The sequence below is a fragment of the Somniosus microcephalus genome, chromosome 2 (assembly GCF_052327205.1).
Source record: "Somniosus microcephalus isolate GS21.2 chromosome 2, FLI_Smic_1.0, whole genome shotgun sequence".
Taxonomy (NCBI): domain Eukaryota; kingdom Metazoa; phylum Chordata; class Chondrichthyes; order Squaliformes; family Somniosidae; genus Somniosus; species Somniosus microcephalus.
The window spans coordinates 42,715,789-42,730,588 of NC_140988.1; the positions used below are offsets into that span (position 1 = coordinate 42,715,789).

Genomic DNA, 14,800 nt, shown 5'->3' on the forward strand with positions numbered 1-14,800 from the left:
CTAAAGACACAAATGAGAGTATGTATGATTTATGCCGTTCTAATACCATTTTATGTCTGGGTGTATTATGGCCATGGCTCCAAAACCTATAGAATTTCTGATGGGGGCAAAAAGGGACTCGGACTCGGCATAAATAACTCCCACTCCAAATTCAAACCTTACCCGCTTGGGTAACTGAACAGAGGTATTTTAGAACTCTTGTCTATGAAAGTCTTGGTCACTACCAATAGAATTCAATAAGTATCTTCAAGGTATTCTCTTTTCTTGAAGGAACAGTAAGCTGGCTTTCCTTTTTGCCAGCTTTTCTACAAGCATGTCTGCTAACGATGTGATTCCCTGGCTCAAGTCCATTTCTAGCAATCTTTTCTCCCTTCACTTTAGATAAGATGAATTCCAGTGACAGGATCAGCTTCTTGCTTTGTATGGTCTCTAATGGTATCTTTACAATCTCTGACGTAAGTCTTTTTAATTGAAAATTATTATTGCTTTTCATTTTGTACGGGCATGTGTCGATTGATGTGACTCTAGTTGGACTTCAGACCCCATACAACACCTTTGCTTCTCTCCAGGTGAAAGTTGATGGACTTTTAAGCAGCCAGTGAACTCCTGACACTTCATTTTAGATAAATTGTTCTTTTAATGTTAAAAATACAATTGCCAATTGTGATCACAGCTCAAGATAATGATCCCTAATTTAATTCAGTTGAATTTGTAACTAAAATGATCACAGCTTTATTCTTTTATCAGTGGGTCAGTTGTCATTGTTGGTAAGTTTGTGTGAATGTAGCCATCCAGAGAAGGAGAAACTAACAGTGATACCAATGCTAATATCACGATACTGGAGTGCTTCCACTACTATCAGGTGTCAACTGTAGCTCAGTGGTAGCACCCTCGCCTCTGAGTTGTAAGGTTGTGGGTTCAAACCGCACTCCAGAGACTTAAGCACAAATCTAGGCTGACACTCCATGCAGCTCTGAGGGATTGCTGCACTGCCGGAAGTGCCATCTTTTGGACAAGACGTTAAACTGTTCTGCCCTCTCGGATGGACGTAAAAGATGCCATTGTGGCGTTGCCACATTGGGGAAACACTGTGTGTATGTAGATAAACCTGTATAATCCCCTTTTAACTGCTGTATTCCCCTCCCCCCGCAAGACAGTTGCAAGCTGAGAGGAATAAGGCATGTTCAGACTTGCCTGCTGCTGAGAGAAGGAAAACCAATCAGGTTCCAGCAGGTGACCAATCCGTGAGTCATCACAGGCTCGCGGGCTTTACGAATTCAGTACTGTATTGTGAGAGTTGGAGTAAAGACCTATTTCTTGTAGCTCGCTGTGTTGCCTATTTCTTTACGCGGGAGACTGTAGTCTCCCACACCATGGCACTATTTCGAAGAAGAGTAAGGGAGTCCTCCCCAGTGTCCTGCCCAATATTTATCCCTCAACCAACATCACAAACAAATTATCTGGTCATTATCACATTGCCGTTTGTGGGAGCTTGCTATGCGCAAATTGGCTGCTGCGTTTCCTACATTACAATAGTGACTCCACTTCAAAAGTACTTCATTGGGTGTAAAGCACTTTGGGACATCCTGAGATCGCGAAAAGCATTATATAAATGCAAGTCTTCAGGACGGATGGCAAATTATACAATCTCTGCCGCCTGCAGTCCAAAATTAATACCTCTGAAGAACTTGTTTGTGAACGCTTGTTTACTGATATAACTGTGCTCTTGTTGCCCACACAGAAGAGGACTTCCAAGTTATCACAGACCATTTCTCAGAAGCTCACTGTCAATTAGAAGAGGATGGAAGTTAAATACCAGCCTTCCCCTGGAAAGCCTTATGTGCCACCCAATATTACCATCGAAGGGCACATGCTGTCTGCAGTGGATAGGCTCACTACCTAGGAAGCACCGTGTCATATAAAGCACTTCTAGATGGTGAGATGAACAACAGATTGTTAAGTAGGCAGTAGTGCTTTTGGAAGGCTCCGTGTGAGGTTATGGGATAAAAGAGGCAACAAAACTTAAGGTCTACAAGGCAATAGTTGTAACATCCTTACTGTATGTGTGTAATAGCTGGACCACTTCCATTCGCCACATCAGAAAGCTCAATCATTTCCATTTAGGTTGCCTCAGGAAGATCATGAAAATTTGATAGTGGCACAAGATTCAGAGAGGTCCTCAGAAAAGCAAATATGCCAGGCATAGCAGTAATGATAATGCACAACTAAGGTTGGCTGCTAAACTAGTCTGAATGCCTGATACTAGACAACTCAAGAAAGTATTCTACGGTGAGCTGAAGCTTGGTAAATGCTCTCGTGATGGTCAGTTCAAAAGATATAAGGATTGCCTAAAGACCAATCTTAAAAAAAATTGACCATCTCAACTGCCACATGGGAGCATGATGCTGGTAACAGGAAAATGTGGCAAAAGATGATGCATGTTGGCACGACAAAGCTTGAAGTAAGTCATACGCAGCTAGCTGAAGAAGAGAGCCCAAAGGAAATCAGGGAAAGATCAGCCCTCTGGTCAATCTGCCATCCAGTGTCCTCTGTGTTGGAAAACATTCCTTGCACAAACCAAACTTTACAGTCATATGAGAACCTATAGCCTGTATTATTGGAGATAAAAATTATTATTGGATATCATCATCGAAACTCAATAGACGAACCATCATCATAAAAAGGACATCTAAGTCCCAAAAATCAGTAAGGGTACCACCATAACGGAACCCACTGGAAAACAGCAGGGACCCAATTGCAACAGGCATTTTCCAAGATTTTCTGACATACAGTACCTTGTAAAGGCAGGACTGCTGCCTGTCCCTTACCAGGAAAACATTGTTGGGGAAGGGGAATACAGCCAGGGGCAGGGACTCCCTATACTGGGATTTCCCGCTTGCTGGCTGAGTCAGGATGTAAAACGTCATCTAGAAGTGTATGTAGTAAACAGTATTAGAAATTCTTCACCCCACAAGGTGCAAGATCTGTTAAGCTCCATTTGTGAACTCAAAGAAATGGCTGTAACATGAAAGAGACCAATGGCATAAATCACAGCTTGGGCTGTGGCAGAACCATCTGAACTCTGAGTGAACTGAAAGTGGCATCATCTACATACAACCTCTCATCTTGAAGACCTACCTAGAGATGAATCTAGCTACTGCTTCCAATAGTCCAGTTGCTTATCAGACTTTAAGAAACACCATTCTAAAAAGGGTGTATCCACACTTTTTGCGCCATTATCATTAAACTTTTCTTTCTGTGATGTAAATTCTGCATTAATAGCACCATTTACTGTTTATTATTTCTAACTCTCACAATTGCTCTTTGGTAAGGGAGTCTACTTTTAGCTACTGTACAAAAGAGAGCTGCAGTTTAACAGTTACCGGCACTTGTATAGTGCCTTTAATGTAGCAAATCGTCGCAGGGTGCTTCACAGGGAGGAGCAGGAATGGAGGGAGAATTTTAAAAATGTGGTTGGTTTATGAGGAGGCTTCTAAAGCTGCGGTGGAGTGTGTTAAAGCAGAGGGTTTTATGGAGAATTCCCTGGTGAAAGGCTTGATGGTTTTTTAATGAAACTGGGCATGTTTCCTTTCTCCCACTACCTCTCTCCCCATCACTAATATATATTGAAGGTGAAAGTGATCACATGGTGGTGGGGGCGGGGGGGGTGGGGGAAGCTGTTAAATCTGTGAATCTTGATGTATGGTATCCTTCAATAAATAGAAAGAGACTGCAGAGGAACAATCAACAAGTGTTTACTGGATGAGGGTTACTCTAAAAACTAACAGTACAGATCCCTACTCAGGGTTTATATACAGGTGTGGTCACTGCCGGTACTACAGTATACAGGAGCTGTAAAAAGTAGTTCTCCCCTTAAAGGTACATACACTACAGAAGCTACAGCATCAGTTGCAGAAGTTGTTGCATCATTTTCTGTAACATGAAATTGTAAATGTTCTTTTCAGAAAGGCTTTGTTTAAACCTTAGCAGGGCATGCTCAGGGAGATGTGTAGCACACGTTAATATATACTGTAGTGTTCTTCTGTAGTTTTTTTCTGCAGTTGTAGTTTAGAATTGTCTGCAATGCCTTCTGCAATCAGCTCCATGGGGTTGTCTGCTTTTAACGAAAAAAGTACACTTATATAAAACTGTTGAACATCCATTTGCTTTTTACACCTGATCAAGGGACTGGGACTTCCTGTTCAGAAACTGTGAGCGAAGTGCTTGTTTTCTATATGTGCCCAGAATTAGACACAATACTCTAGTTGAGGCCGGACCAGTGTTTTATAAAGGTTCATCATAATTTCCTTGTTTTTGTACTCTATGCCTCTATTTATAAAGCCCAGGATCCAGTATGCTTTTAATTTTGTCCTGTAGGAACGGAGGTTCCAAATGAAAAGACTGAGTTCGACTCAGGCAATCAAAATAACGAACTTTAATGGAACAAAACAGGTTTAAACTGGAAACTGCTGGAATACATCGAATACAGGTCTGCTCTCCTTGAAGGCTCCACGAGGACTGATCTTCTGGTCTGAAAACTGATGTCATGACGTCATCACGTTCTTCCTGCCATCGGGGAATCACGTGACTAACGGCATGACGTCATCACGTTGAAACCGCGCTGTAAAGGTAACTAGACATAGTACAGTTAAACAGTGTAATTAAAAGTACAGACACAGGCAGTAACTACATTGCTGTTAAAGGAATTATGTACAACCACTCTGAGTCCTTTGGTGGCCCTGCCACATGCGCCCCCCCCCCCAGAATTGTCTTTAACAGAAAAAGTGAGACGAGGGGTGTTAAATCCGTGTATCTTGATGTGTGTCCTTCAATAACTAGACAGAAACTGCAGAGGAACAATCAACAGGTGTTTACTGGATGAGGGTTACTCTAAAACTAACAGTACAGATCCCTACTCAGGGTTTATATACAGGTGTGGTCACTGCCGGTACTACAGTATACAGGAGCTGTAAAAAGTAGTTCTCCCCTTAAAGGTACATACACTACAATTCCTCCCCTTTTAGATTAACAGTACCATAACATTCATTTAACAATTAACACTTTTAACATGCAACATTAACTGAAAATAGTCCATTTATAAATTCAGTCTTTGGGGCGGCTTCCTGATCCTTTCTGGATAGCGCCTTTCCTGAGTGTCTTGCTCTTGGTGCGGAGGCGATTCTGGCCCGCTGTCGTCGGTTGGTTCATCAGCTTCCGATGCTACTGTTTCTGGGGTAGATGCTACCTGTATGTCAGGTTCATCACCAGGTACGCGAGACATGGGGTTGACTCGTTCCTGTGACTCTAGGATCTGGTCGACATGGCGTCTCACAATGTTCTCTCCAACATCCACTGTTAGTACATTAGTGGCCCCTGCCGTGTGCATATCGTTCCTGGTTGCCATTTCTTTGTTCGGTAGTCGCGGGCCAAGACTGGTTGCCCTACATTGAAGCTCCTTGTCGGCTTCTCATTGATGTGCTGGAATTGCTTATTCTCAACACCTCTTCGTACATTTGGTCTGAGCAAATCCAGACGAGATCTCAACCTTCGGTTAAAGAACATCATGCCCGGGGTCTGGTTGGTGACTGCATGTGTCGCATTTCTGTAGGCTAACAGGAAATTGTCCACCTTATGCTGCAGTGGAATGTCGTCATCGCACATGGCCCTTACTGCCTTTTTAAAGGTTTGTACGAACCTCTCAGCCAATCCATTTGTGGCTGGATGATACGGGGCAGATGTGTAATGCCTTACCCCATTCCTTTTCATAAATTTCCGAAACTCTTTGGACACAAACTGTGGTCCATTATCAGAGCAAATCTGCTCTGGCAAGCCGTTCCTGGCAAATATGGTCCATAGGACTGCAATCATTTTCTCCATGGTGGTGGAGGACATTTTGATCACCTCAGGCCATTTCGAGTGCGCATCCACGGCTATTAAAAACATTGAGTCCATGAATGGACCAGCAAAATCAATATGCACCCGTTGCCATGGAGAGGAGGGCCACTCCCATGGGTGTAGAGGGGCATGTGGTGGTGCATTTTGGACCTTCTTGCATCCTGAGCAGCTCTTTGTCAGGTCCTCGATTTGCTGATCGATCCCCGGCCACCACACATAAGCCCTAGCAAGGCTTTTCATTTTCACCCCTCCCAGATGGCCTTCGTGAAGCTCATTGAGCACTCTCTCCCTTAACTTGGGTGGAATTACCACTCGGGATCCACACATCAAGGTCCCCTGGCATACTGACAGCTGTTCTCTTCTGGATGAGAATGCTTGCAACAGTGAGTCGCCATGTGTTGGCCATCCCTTCACCGTCAAGTCATATACCCGAGACAGTGTCGGGTCATTTCGGGTCTCCTTCTCTATATCCGCATTAGTTACTGGCAAGCGTTCAATTATCGTCGAATAAAATATTTCGACAGGGTCCACTGCTGGTGATTCCTCCGCAGTAGGCAGTGGCAGGCGTGATAGCCCATCAGCGTTTCCATGCTGTTTCGTGCCCTTATACTCTATTTCATATTGGTTCACCCCTAGAAAAAGGGACCATCTTTGTAGCCATTGCGCAGTCATCACCGGAACGCCCTTCTTTGGATTAAAGATGGAGACAAGTGGTTGGTGGTCAGTCAGCAAGGTGAACTTCTGCCCGTGCAGATAGTGGTTGAACTTTTTCACTCCCCACACTAGGCTGAGGGCCTCCCTGTCAATCTGGGTGTAGTTACGCTCGGCTGAGGTTAGTGACCGAGACGCAAAGGCTACTGGCCTCGCCGAGCCGTCCGGGAATTTGTGCGACAGCACCGCTCCAATACCATAGGGTGATGCATCACACGCCAACCGAATTGGTAGTGCTGGATTGAAATGAGCCAACACCTCTTTTGATGTGATCAATTCTTTGCACTTCTGGAAAGCTTGTTTACATTTGTCATTCCACTTCCATGGTACCCCCGTTTGCGGTAGGGTGTTCAGTGGGTGTAATACTGTAGACAAATTCGGCGAGAACTTATGGTAGTAGTTCACCAGCCCGAGGAACGACCTCAGTTGTGACACATTTTCCGGTGCTGGAGCCTTGACTACTGCCTCAATCTTTTCAGGGGACTTATGTAACCCCTCTTCATCAATAACGTGGCCACAATACGAGATCTGCTTCTGGAAAAACTCGCATTTGTGGCGATTAGCTCGGAGCCCATATTCCTTCAATCTAGTGAGCACCTGCTCCAGGTTGGCGAGGTGATCACTGTCATTTTCGCCCGTGACCAGGATGTCGTCCAAATAACACTGGGTCCCTGGAATCCCTTGCAGGACTTGATCTATTGCCCTTTGTCAAATAGCCGGAGCTGATGCTACCCCAAACACCAGCCGGTTGTATTGGTAGAGACCTTTATGAGTGTTGATCGTGAGGTACTGTTTCGAGGCTTCTTCTACCTCCATTTGCAGGTACGCCTGGGCCAGATCAATCTTAGTGAAGCGTTTTCCTCCAGATAGCGAGACGAAAATATCTTCAATCCGCGGAAGCGGATATCGTACCGCGTGAAGGACTGGGTTCACTGTCACCTTAAAGTCCCCACAGATGCGAACCTTCTTTGGTTCCCCAGGCGTATTACTCAACGACCTCTTCATTACAGGAACGATGGGTGTAGCCTACTCGCTCCAGTCCACTTTGGACAGCAGTCCTGAACGTTCCAAACCTTCCAGCTCTGCTTCGATGGCTGGGCGGATCGCATAAGGTACCGGTCTGGCCTTAAAAAACTTTGGGCTCGCATTTTCCTCTATTTTGATCGTCGCTGTTATGCCTTTTCGTGTTCCAAGTCCCTCCTGGAACACTTCTTGTGCGTCAGTTAGCATTTTTGACAGTCGTCCAGGAGTGACGTCGTCATCCTTTTTGGCATCTACAGTCAGTGCTTGTATGGAATGCCAATCTAGCTGTATCTTCCGGATCCATTCACGTCCTAGTAGTGGTGGTCCTCCATCTGGCAATACATATATGTCCATTTTTGGTGTTTCCTTGCCGTTATATATAACGTTCACCCTTATTTTTCCTTTGGGGTAGACTTTTTGCCCCGTGTACGTCTTCAAGACAATCTCTGTATCTCTCAAGGGTATATGTGAGAATAGCCGCTTGTAGTCCCTTCGGTTTATGACTGTTAGGGCTGATCCTGTGTCCAATTCCATTTTCACTTGGACTCCGTCTATCTTGAGCGTGACCCAGATAGTTTGGTGATCCTCCATTTTGATTACATTATGTAGTTTCAGACAACCCAGCTCCTTGCTTCCGGAGTCTGTATCACTTTTCTGTTCGTCTGAACTACTCTCCGTCACCTTATGTACCTTCTTGTACTTCTCCTGTGGAGATTTCTTGCTGCTGGTTTTCTTTCCCGACCTGCAGACTCTTGCTATGTGTCCTACTTTTCCACACTGTCTGCACACTTGGTCCTTGAACCAACAATCCTTATAGTCGTGTGTTGTTCTGCCGCAGCGATAGCACTTCACTGTTCCATATGACATTTCATTTGTGCCATATTCTTGCGGTCTCCGTTGTATCTCTGCAGCGCCCTGTGCGGCTGCTTCATGTGATACTGCCATGCTGAAAGCCTTGCCCAGCGTAAGATCCTTTTCTGATAGAAGACGTTTCTGGGTTCCTTCACTTTGAAGCCCACACACAAACTTGTCCCTTAAAGTATCTGCTAGTCCCGTTCCAAACTGGCAGTGTTTCGATAGGTTGCGCAGTTCCGTTAAATACTCAGCATTACTTTCATCTTTATGCTGGTTCCTTTTGTGAAACTTAAATCTTTCTGCTATCAGCAGCGGTGTGGGGTTTAAGTGGTCCTGTAGGATTGACACTATGGGCCCGATTTTTGGCTTGTGTGGGAAATGGTCGGATTTCCCCGAATGTGGGGTTTCTGACACACATAAAAAATTGTCAGCCAGCCCCATGCAATTTTCCCTCAATTGGCCAATTAATTCCCAGCATGTGGGAAGCCTTGCTAATTGTCTAAATCGAGTCAGGAATCCCCACAGTATGATGTCATCATTCGTGGTGCTTTCAAGGTCCATAGCAAGCACTGCATCATCTGAAGGCTTCCAAATGAACCATACAGGATGGCATAAGGAGCCTTCAGCAGCTGTGGCCAGTGCCAGACCCCGAGCTGCCTTCAAATTCGACGAGGCTTCACTGCAGGCATTATTGGATGGGGTTAGGGCCCACAGGGAGGTCCTCTTCCCTAGGTCAGGGAGGAAGAGGCCTCCCACTGAGACCAATGCTGCATGGATGCAGGTGTCAGCAGATGCCAACTCGCTGGGAGTCACCAGAGGAACCTTGGCATTATATCTCTAACTCCTTCCTTTACTTCCCCACAGTACCATCCAGAGCCCCCGTCCTCACTGTGGAGGAGGAAGAGGCTGTGCAGCCAGACTCCTCAGAGGAAGCTCCAACCTCTGAGGGTGCAGCATCAGCAGAAGTAAGCGCACCCAGCACCAGTGCAGACACTCACACCTCGGGGGGACCTTTGGGACATAGAGTAGTGTTGTCACCTGGTGTTTCACAGCTGACAAGTGAGCCTCAGCAGATTCTGGAGACAGGGACAGCAGTGGAGAGTCCTCGTCGGAGGGCGCAGGGCTCTGCCAGCTCAGCTCAGCTGCGCTGCATCTCGACCCTCTGCCTCTGGGTCCATCCGCAAGAGAAGAGGTGATGGATCTCCATGCACAGATGCAGGAGTCTCTGGCAGGTTTTGTCTCCAGGGTCGCTGCGAGTGTGGAGTGAATGGAGGAGTCCATAGCGACCATGAGCAGAGCCTTTGTGGAGTCATTGGTGCATGAACGCAGCACCATGGAAAGGTTGGCAACCTCCATGGAGGAGATAACTCGCCAGCATACGGAAAACATGGTGAGTGCTCATAAGAGAATGACATCTCTTGAGGAGCGTTAGCCATCTGTTGAACAGAGAAACCAGATCTTCATGGAAGTCCTTCTGAGTAGGACTGCCAGTGCAGAAACGGGTCCCACTGGCCCCCTAAAGCGCAGCAAGGTGCTCTCAAGCCACTTCCAAGCGCTGGCCCCTTCTGGCTTGTGCAGCCTCAGGTGAGTGAGCAGCAGCCTGGTGCTCCTGGTAATCATCCTGCTGTTCCTGGTTCTGCTGCTGCCACCTCTGCTGTTGGAGATCCTCTAATGCCAGGAAGGGAAGGTGCCAAAGGCCTCCCATGCTTCTAGCAGATGCCTCGGTTGAGGAGGTCCTGAGTTAGGGTGGTGAGAGGGGCTTCCCAGGAGCTCACACTGAAGAAGTGTGTGAGGCTCCAACTTTCTGCAGCTGCTCCTAAGGCTTCAAATAGTTCCCCCAAGCCTTGATCAACAAGGTCCTGCAGCCTGCAAACGCTGCCTCTTTAAATCTCTTCAGCCCTCAGCGACCTGCTGCTGCAAGCAAGCAAGCCAGCTGTTTTCACGCCAGCTCTCATCGGCGGGGTTCCCCGCAGGCGGGTTTCAGGTGGGGAAAGCCCCAAAGTCGCAACGGCACGGGAAAATCCACTTCAACAAGCAGATAATTGCTTGTTAGTGCTCCGACGACCAATCCCGCGAAGCGGGGCGCGTGAAAACGGCAGTCCGAAAGTCGGACGGGGCGGGGAATCAGGCGGGGGGGGTCCCGACCCGCTTTTTCCGCGATTTTCGGACCACGGCCGCATGAAAAGCCGCCCGACAGCTGCCCGAAAATCGGGGCCTATGTTTTCAAAATCCTTTTCCACTGGCTTCTCTGGGGTTACTAGGTTTCGCAGTAAGCCATACGTTTTTGCACCCATGGAATTCAACAATACCAGTGCTTTCCTGTCATCTGGCACTTCATTCGCCTTGTAGTATACTTCTATGCATTCGACATATGTCGCCCATTCTTCGACTTCATTGTCGAACGCTGTGACACTGCCACTCTTCGGCATCCCTGGGTGTGGTTAGACTGGCTAAAAATGGCGTCTCCTGCGCTCTCCCTTCTTCTCTGCTGTGGCTCAAAATGGCGTCTCCCGCGCTTCCTTTCTTCCCCCCGGACGCTGCTCAGCCCTTGAACACCGGCTGCGCTCTGCGCGTTTTCCTGCGCACCTCTCTCGTTGACGCCGCTCGGTCCTGAACAGCGGCTGCGCCCTGTGCGCTCTACCCTCTCTCTTCTCGCGTCGACGCCGCTCGGCCCTGAACAGCGGCTGCGCCCTGTGCGCTCTACCCTCTTTTCCCGTCGACGCCGCTCGGTCCTGAACAGCGGCTGCGCCCTGTACACTCTACCCTCTCTCTGCTCCCGTTGACGCTGCTCGGCCTTTTCCTGTGCCGTCGGTCGGCTCTAGCCGCCGCTGTGCGGGAAGGGTCTGCGCCGTACCTGTTGCCAGCCCGTTTCGCTGGAGCCTCCGTTGGATGGTCGACGCCCGTGCTTCTGGAATCGGCCTTCTTCTGCAGAGTTGCAGGTAGGTTCGAATTGACTCGTCGCCAATGTTAAATCCGTGTATCTTGATGTTGTGTGTCCTTCAATAACTAGACAGAGACTGCAGAGGAACAATCAACAGGTGTTTACTGGATGAGGGTTGCTCTAAAACTAACAGTACAGATCCCTACTCAGGGTTTATATACAGATGTGGTCACTGCCGGTACTACAGTATACAGGAGCTGTAAAAAGTAGTTCTCCCCTTAAAGGTACATACACTACAAGGCCGAGGTCTGACAAGTCTGTCTGATCGACTTCGATAACCTGGCAGAGGAAGTTGTTGACCGGTGGTCGAGCTGGCAGGCGATTGTGGTTGAGCAGGCACAGCGAGCGTGGTCGAGTTGGCGGGCGGCTTTGGTTGATCTGGCACGGCGGCTGCGAGCAGTCGGCCACGTGTCGGTGGTTGAGCGATGACGACTGGGCGGTCCAGGTCCAGGTGAGCCGGCTTCAATCGGTCCACCGAAATGTGATCTGACTTTCCTCCGATGTCGACCGAAAAGGATTTGTCTCCTGGTTTGATGACGTGGAAAGGACCAGTGTAAGGAGGCTTGAGCGGATCCCGGTGAGCGTCGTAGCGGATCTATACATACTTGGCATTCTTCAGTTCTGCTGGCACGTGGGAGTTCTGTAAACCGTGATTTGATGTAGGCACCGGAGTGAAGCATCTGGCCGCTTCCTGGTGGCTAACGAGTTGCTGGGAGGCTCTGTGGGAGAAGGGAGGAAATCCCCTGGTACTCGGAGAGGCTGGCCGTAGACGAGTTCAGCTGAGGACGATTGCAGGTCTTCTTTGGGCGCCGTACGAAGACCCAAAAGGACCCATGGAAGTCTGTCCACCCATCCTGCACCTTGAAGACTGGCCCGAAGGGCGGCTTTAAGCGACCTGTGGAATCGCTCGCAAAGGCCATTCGCCTGTGGATGATAGGCAGTGGTGCGATGAAGTTTGGTGCTGAGCCCCTGAGCTACAGTGTTCCAAAGCTCCGAGGAAAATTGTGGCCCACGGTTGGAAGAGATGTCCGCCGGTACCCCGAAACGGGCAACCCAACAGGAGATGAAAGCTCTAGTGACGTCTGCCGAAGTGGTGGAAACCAAAGGAATTGCCTCTGGCCACCTAGTGGTGTGGTCCACCATGGTGAGGAGATGAGTATAACCCTGAGAAGGCGGAAGCGGCCCCACAAGGTCCACATGCACGTGGTCGAAACGACGCTCCGGAACAGCGAACGTAGCCACTGGAGCTTTAACATGACGCTGGACCTTGGCCTTCTGGCAGACTACGCAGGTATTAGCCCAGTCACGGACATCGAGGTGCATACCTTTCCAGACAAACTTCGCCGACATAAGCCGTTGTGAAGCCTTCATCCCAGGGTGCGACAACCCATGTATGGCATCAAACACCTTCCGGCGCCATGCGACCGGCATGATAGGTCGGGGAACGCCCATGGTGACGTCGCAAAGGAGCGTGGCGCCTGTGGCCTGGAAAGTGACGTTGGTCGCTTGGAAACTAGAGGGGACGGTTCTGTATGATTGGACCTCAGAGTCCGAGGCCTGATCTGCAGCCATGAGGGCGTAGTCGAGCCCCAGGTGAACCGCATGGACCGTCGCATGGGAGAGGCAATCCGCCACCAGGTTGTCCTTACCAGACACATGTTGAACGTCCGTGGTAAATTCGGAAATAAATGTCAAGTGACGTTGTTGATGAGCGGGCCACGGTTCGGCGGTCTTGGCCATGGTGAACGTTAGAGGCTTGTGGTCGACAAAAGCCATGAAGGGACGTCCTTCCAATAAGAACCGGAAATGGCGAATGGCTAGGAAAAGGGCCAGTAACTCCCGATCGAAGGTGCTGTATTTTTTTTAATTTTTCTGTAGTTGACGGCTAAAAAACGCCAGCGGTTGCCACGCGCAGTTGACCCACTGCTCTTGCACTGCGCCGATGGTGTAGTCTGATGCATCCGTGGCAAGGGCGATGGTGGCACCTGGAAGTGGATGCGCCAGCATGGTTGCATTGGCCAAAGCGCTCTTGGTGTTAACGAATGCCTGGTCCATCTTGGCTGTCCAGCTGATTGGATCCTTACCGGACTTGCCCTTGAGGGCCCCGTACAAGGGTTGCATAAGCTGAGCCGCCTTAGGGACGAAACGGTGATAGAAGTTGACCATCCCCAGGAACTCTTGCAAGACCTTGACGGTTGGTGGGCGCGGGAAAGAGGTAACCGCTTCCACCTTCGTCATTAAGGGGACGGCGCCGTCCAATGTTATGCGGTGTCCCAAGAAATCGATCTGCTGCAGGCCGAACTGGCACTTGGCCGGGTTGATGATTAAACCGTGCTGGCTGAGGCGCGTAAAGAGGGTACGCAAATGGGAGATGTGCTCTTTCTTGCTAGCACTGGCGATGAGAATGTCGTCAAGGTAGACGAAGATGAAGCTTAGGTCTCGGAGCACGGAGTCCATTAAGCGCTGGAACGCCTGTGCCGCATTCTTCAAGCCAAACGGCATCCGCAGGAACTCAAAGAGGCTGAAAGGGGTGATGACTGCGGTTTTCGGGATGTTTTGCGGGTGCACGGGAACCTGGTGATACCCCCGGACGAGGTCGACTTTAGAAAAGATAGAATTTCCCGCCAAATGGGCCGAGAAATCCTGAATACGTGGAATCGGGTACCGATCAGGAGTGGTGGTGTCGTTCAGGCGTCGGGAGTCACCGCATGGCCGCCAGCCGCCGCCCGGTTTCGGAACAATGTGGAGAGGCGAAGACCAGGGACTATTGGATCGGCGAATGATCCCGAGCCGCTCCATCGTGTCGAACTCTGCTTTCGCAGCCGCGAGCTTGCCGGGTTCGAGCCTTCTAGCCCGCGCATAAACCGGGGAGCCAGTAGTGGTGATATGATGTTCAACACCATGCTTCGTGGCCGAGGAGGAGAAAGTGGGCCTTGTCAGCTCCGGAAACTCTCCGAGGAGCCGAGTGAAGTCATCCGGAGGAGGGAAAGCGCAGGCAACAGAGCGTGCCACGGCGGTACCGTGGTAGCACGGAATCGAGTGGAAGGTGGCCGCGTTGATCAACTGGCGGTGCCGGACATCGACGAGAGGGCTGTTGGCACACAGAAAATCCGCCCCTAGGATGGCCTGTGAGACTGTGGCCGTGATGAATTCCTAGCAGAAGCGCTGACCGCCGAAACAGACTTGGACCCGCCGCTTTCGGAATGTTCGAATTGCTGCGCCATTAGCCGCTACGAGGGAAAAACCGTGGTTCCCAGCCAGCATATCAAGGTTCGACGCAGGTAGAATGCTACACTACGCCCCGGTGTCACAAAGGAAATGTCAACCCGATAGGGGATCAGTGATATAAAGAAGTTTCCCCGTAGATCCGACGGC

General features: G+C 49.2%; 1 long non-coding RNA gene across 1 annotated transcript in view; it reads left to right on the forward strand.

Moving 5' to 3' along the window:
* The first annotated feature begins 1,661 nt into the window (after positions 1-1,661).
* The window catches only part of LOC147122676 (uncharacterized), a 96,480-nt gene continuing 83,341 nt past the window's right edge, over positions 1,662-14,800 (forward strand). The window contains exons 1-2 of the long non-coding RNA XR_015080319.1: positions 1,662-1,936; positions 4,378-4,629. This is a non-coding gene — a long non-coding RNA (uncharacterized LOC147122676). The remainder of the gene's footprint in view (positions 1,937-4,377; positions 4,630-14,800) is intronic.